Source organism: Anopheles marshallii, chromosome 3 (assembly GCF_943734725.1).
Source record: "Anopheles marshallii chromosome 3, idAnoMarsDA_429_01, whole genome shotgun sequence".
Taxonomy (NCBI): Eukaryota; Metazoa; Arthropoda; class Insecta; order Diptera; family Culicidae; genus Anopheles; species Anopheles marshallii.
This window is the reverse complement of record NC_071327.1, coordinates 43720999-43727096: the sequence shown is the minus strand read 5'-3', so window position 1 is coordinate 43727096 and position 6098 is coordinate 43720999.

Sequence of the window (6098 nt, the reverse complement as noted above, 5' to 3'; positions counted from 1 at the left end):
GGTCCTATTTTTATTCTTCCTTCCAACTGCTGGGAGTTAGGTCCCAGACAACTTTGCTTCCCTACTACACGTTTACTGGCTGAAGGATTTTCTTGTCGAATATCGGAGCGATTACTCGCAGAAGGTCTTCCTCGTCGGAGATCGGAGCGATAACTAGCAGAAGTACTTCCTCGTCGGAGATCGGAGCGATAACTAGCAGAAGGTCTTCCTCGTCGGGGACCGGAGCGATAACTAACTTTCCGTTCGGACATGCCACCGCTTTTATATTGTGCTGGCCATGTCTCGAACTTTCCTGTCTCCTTTCGTGTTTGATCCTGTCTGTTTTTCGTTCCTTTCCTACAAACAAGGATCTTATTGTTCTAGCTTTTACCGGTTGCTAGTTTGGGTTTACCTAGGAACAAAGGACTGATTGTATTCGTCGTATCCAGGCAAAACTTCCCAACTAGCAATTTGTTTAGTACCCTCTTTTTTACCTAGGTGGCGCTGTTTTGTGTCTTGGCTATTTGCGACGCACTGGTCACCACAAGTTGAAGAAAAATCCATCACAGGCCAAATCTTCACATTGCGGCAAACCCGAAAGAGCTATGGAACACCATTGCAGCAGTACGGATGCATTAGGAAGCTAGTGCGGCTTTTGAGGCCCTCAATCGATGGAGTGCGGTTCAGGGTGAGGGTCTCGAACATGCCGTCGGAACCGTTCGAATCTATCCGGTCACTGAGGCAAGAAGACGGACTCTCCTGGCTGCTATTTGGTATAGCTCTGCAAGCTGTCATGAGAAGCGCGGGTTCGATATCCGAGACACGACTTTGACCCGTGCACTTTAATTCCTTGGCTTTGCGGATGATATCAATGTCGCACGGATATCTGCGGCGGTGTGCGAAGTGTTCACTCGACCCGAAACCCTTTGGATTCAATTGAAAAATCAATGCGACGAAGAGAAAGTCCTGCTTGCTGCCTGCCTGAGGATCTGGCCGTGATAGGGCTCGTCTGGGGAGCAGTCTATCAATTGACAGGGAAGATTTTAAGTTAGTAAATGAGTTCTGCTTCCATGGTACGATTGTAACTTTGGATAACAACTTAAACATGAATCATGAATGAAATACAGGCTCCAGAAATTCAATGATACTGGATGATACTGATAAAGGCCATTCATCGGCTCAAGACGAATAAGGCACCTGACACCGACGGAATAGTAGCCGCACTGATAACCAATGGAGGTGCAGCACTAGAAATTGCAATTCGTCGAATTATTACTGATGTATGGGATAGTGAATCGGTGTCTTGAGATTGGAGTCTTGGTATCATCTACCCCATATACAAGAAGGGAGATAAGCTAGAGTGCAGCAATCACAGTATTACGTACGTATTACGGTGTCGAGTACCTCCTACAATATTCTCCCTTATGCTAGAAAACTGCCTTGTGCCAATCGCCAAAAGATAGTTGGTAACTATCGGAGAGGATTCCAAAACGGGAAATCAACCACTGATCAGTTCTTCACCATGCAGCAGATCTTGGAGAATATGACGGAGCATACGATAGCACAGCTAGTATAAAACTGTATGGCAATAAGCTCTTTTTGGAATCCCGGCCAAACTTACCAGACAAGTATGAATAACAATGACCAACGTCACAAGCCACATCGATAGAAAACTTTCAGTGCCCTTTGCTACCACCAAGATAAAAGGTAACGATTGGTGCTGTTCTCTAAGGCCGGGAAGAACTCTTATCGACCGATCTGTTTATTGAGTGTTCTTGGCAATGTACTGGAGCGATTGATACAGCGAAGATTAACAATCCATTTGGTGTCGACGGGAGACTTCGCTGATCCCCAGTACGAATTCTCCAAAGGCCGCTCAACAATGGCCGCAATCACCAGGCCGCTAAACAACGGTAAGCTCGCGGTGGATATTATGTCTTCTTCTTTGGCCCGCTCTTATTGTTGAGCACGTCGTGCTGACATGGCCTGGTCACCAATATGTTTCCAGGAGACTCGATCCAGGGCTGCCGCTCTCCATCCTCTGCTGCACCCGATCTCCGACAAGTTCTGCTCCACCTGATCCAGCCAACGGGCTCGCTGCGCTCCTCTGCGTCTCGTGCCGAACGGGTCGCCGACGAGGACCTTTTTGGTGGGGCACGAGTCCGGCATCCTCATGACGTGCCCCAACCAGCGTATCCTTCCGGCCTTCGCCACCGTGAGGATGTCAGGTCCCCCAAACAGCTCAGCAAGCTCGTGGTTCATTCTCCTCCTCCACCCGTCGTGCTCCAAGATACCGCCAAAGATCGTCCTTAGCACACGGCGTTCGAAAACACCGAGTGCATTGGCATCCTCTGTGAGCATGGTCCAAGACTCATGACCATAGAGGACAGCCGGCCGTATCAATGTGCGGTATATTGTGCATTTCGTGCGCAGGAGAAGGTTTCTGGATCGTAGGAGTTTGTGGAGCCCGTAGTAGGCACGATTCCCCTGAACAATGCGCCTTCGGATTTCGCTGCTTACGTTGTTGTCCGAAGTTATGATCGTACCGAGGTAGCAGAACTCCTCTACTACCTCGAGATCATCGCCGTCGACCGATACGCTGCTTCCCAGCATGGCCCTATTACGGTCAGAGCCTCCGGCAAGCAGGTACTTTGTCTTCGTCGCATTGATCAGCAATCCAATCCTTGAGGCTTCGCGCTTCAGTCTGGTGTACGCCTCGCACACCGCCGCAGATGTCCTTCCGATGATGTCGATGTCATCCGCGAAGCCAAGGAATTGGATGGAACGGGTGAAAATCGTGCCCCGCATATCGAAGCCCGCGCTTCTCATGACACCTTCCAGAGCGATGTTGAACAGCAGACAGGAGAGTCCGTCACCTTGCCTCAATCCCCGGTGAGACTCGAACGCATCCGACAGCATGCTCGATACTCTCACCTTGCACTGCACCCTGTCCATGGTGGCCCTCAACAGCCGCACCAGCTTTCCCGGAAAGCCGTACCGCTGCATGGTGTTCCATAGCTGCATCCGATCTATGGTGTCGTAGGCCGCCTTAAAGTCGATGAACAGGTGGTGCGTGGGGATTTGGTGCTCTCGGCATTTTTGGAGGATCTGCCTGAGAGTAAAGATTTGGTCGGTCGTCGATTTTCCTCCAACAAAACCGGCTTGATAGCTCCCGACGAAATCTGAGGCAAGTGGGGCAAGTCTGCAGAAGAGAATTCGGGACAGGATCTTGTAGGCAGCATTCAGGACTGTAATAGCACGGTAGTTCCCACAGTCCAGCCTGTCGCCCTTTTTGTAGACTGCGTGGATGATGCTCAGCCTCCATTCCTCCGGTAGTTCTTCCTGTTCCCAAACTTTCACGATCAGCTGGTGCATACTGACGGCAAGCCTCTCCGGCCCCATCTTGAAGAGCTCGGCAGCTAGGCCATCGCTGCCTGCTGATTTGTTGTTCTTCAGCTGCTTGATGGCACTAATTACCTCTTCCAAAGATGGCGTGGGCACCTCGTCACCTGCCACCAGACTGATGTGCTGCTCGATTCTGCATTCTGCCCCCAAATCGGGGTCTCCTGCCTGTGCTCCGTTAAGATGTCCGTCGAAGTGGCACTTCCACCTGTCGATCACCTCTCGTTCGTCCGCCAGAATACTCCCCTCTGCATCGCGGCACATTGTGGTGTTGCGGACATCACCACTCCGCGCCGCGTTCAGCATCCTGTAGAACTTACGAGTTTCCCCCGACTGAGTAAGCCGCTCCATCTGCTGCTCTTCCGACTCCCCCAGAAGACGCTTCTTCTCCTGAAACAGTCGGGTCTGCTGCCTCCTCAGCCGTCTGTAGTTCTTCACGTTCTGACGAGTTTCCCATTGCAGCATTCGGGCGCGTGCTGCATTCTTCTCGGGTAGTGCTCGCCTGCACTCATCATCGAACCACTCCTTTCTCTGGCTGCGTGTCACGTAGCCGACATGTCGTTCCGCTGTTTTGCTGATGGCACGCTCCACTATACGCCAGTGGGCTGTGGGGGACATCGTGGTGACTGCGTCGTCGTCCGGCAGAGCCTCCCCGAGGGCTGCCGCGTAGTCCCCTGCCACATCAGCTAGTTTCAGCCGGTCCTTGTTTAGCCGCGGGGTAGGCTGTGACCGTGACTTGTTAGCCACCTATTTGCCTATTTGACCAGGCTACCCCCTCCCCTTCACAAATTTAGCCAGCTTTTCCCACCTCCCAAGGAGTTGGGTTTCCCCGTATACCCAAGCTCGGCTATAGGATAGAGACTGTTACCGTTCTGTACGACGGGGACGTATTTGAGTAAGAGTAGGGGCAGGAGAGCCTATGTAACCTTCGAGAGGTGTCGGATCCTGTCCCGTACCGGAGGTGTATTGCTACACAACCGTCAACAGAACAAATATATTATATTATGTACGACGACCTATTGAGAATACCGCTCGACGGACTACGAGCAGGCACAGGCTACAGCGAATTTGGAGAGGATCAAGAGGTAGGTGACAAGAGTCGGACTGGAACTAGCCCATCAAAAGACTAGATTCATGATCTTCTGCACCCATCACATTCCGCAGCAAGGACAGTTACAGGCGGGAGGACACTCGATCACCTCAACAGAGTCGTTGAAATACCTGGGGTCAGATGTGAGCCGCGGCATGGGCGAGATGACCACTGGCAAAACATACACATCACACGACTATTCTAAGGTCTCATCACACGGGAGTACTCCGGGTGGCTAGTGCCTTCCAGACCACAATGCTCGGACATCACGAGTAGCAAAGGATCGACGCTAATACCTTTCCCCCGCAACTAGCAGACTTCCGGCAGTGTTCACCGGAGTTCACTGTGAATCCCGCATTGTTCGGACAGACGGTGCTTTACAAACGCTGACGACAACTGTATCTTACCTCCTCTTACGTGTTCGCCTTTTGAAGATTCCCTCTCCGTTAGAAGAAGGGTCTACGCCAAGATGATAGGCTAGCTTGACTATCCTACCGCCAGAGAGTGTCATCCGCGACTTGACGGTGGAAACTTCGGGGATCATCTTCTCCAATATAAGTCAATCCGGATCCTGGTATACGCTGATGACATGGACATCATCCTCGGATTGGAGATTTACGAGACAAAAACCAAGTTGATAGTAGCACCACCGGTTAGCACCCTGCTAACAAATTCTAACTTACGCAGGAGCGACGTATAAAAAGGTGAGCGTGCGCTTCGAAGTCGTCCAAAATGTCCCATTGATGTTAAGATATGCGAGTGCTGTCTGCCAACCGGTCTTTCTGTCGAAACTTCTCTATTCAAAACACCTGTTACGACGAACGAATCAAGGATTATATAGAATGTATATAGTTCCAGTACTCACATATGCCTCTGAGACATGGACTTTGTACAAAACTTCGAGAGGAAGATGTGCAGAAGGATGTTTGGCCCCGTATGTGTGGAATGAAGGGACCACTACAATAACAAGCTCTATGAGCTGTACGACGAACTCACTGTCGTACAGCGGATTAGACTTGCTAGGCTCCGTTGAGCTGGTCAAGTCATGAAAATGACGACGGGACGACCCATGCCGTAACGTTCTTTTAAGTCGTCCACATGGATAAAGGAGGCGCGGTAGGCCCAAATTGAGAAAGAGTTGATACGTCCGCCAAAACGGCGAACTATAACCTATTGAATTGCGGTAGGAGTCAATCTCAATAAGCCAACTCCCCGCCAGGTCCCCATCGACTCCCCGTGTGTTTATGTAAGAAGGCATTACACCCTGGAAACTGCCCGATTCACCGAACTAAATAAAAATACATTTGGTTCTTCCAAGAGATAAATGGTGAATATTTTTATTGTTAATTTAGTTTTTTTTCGTTTCGCGAACAATCGGCATACGCGTTAGTCTGGTCACCACCAGAGACCACCCTTGCGTTGGTGTGAGGTTGGAATATTTCAATTTATTAATCGGCTACGGACGACATTCCTCTGCTCCCTGGTTTTCACAGGTTTTTGAGGGCGTTTATTGTGCGGGTGGTTGTCGGTATTTGCAAAACTGACCAAAACTGTTTTTCCAGCAATGATACAAAAGGATATAGGGAGCAGTGGTAGAAACACATTTTCCTTTACACATGGTTAGAGC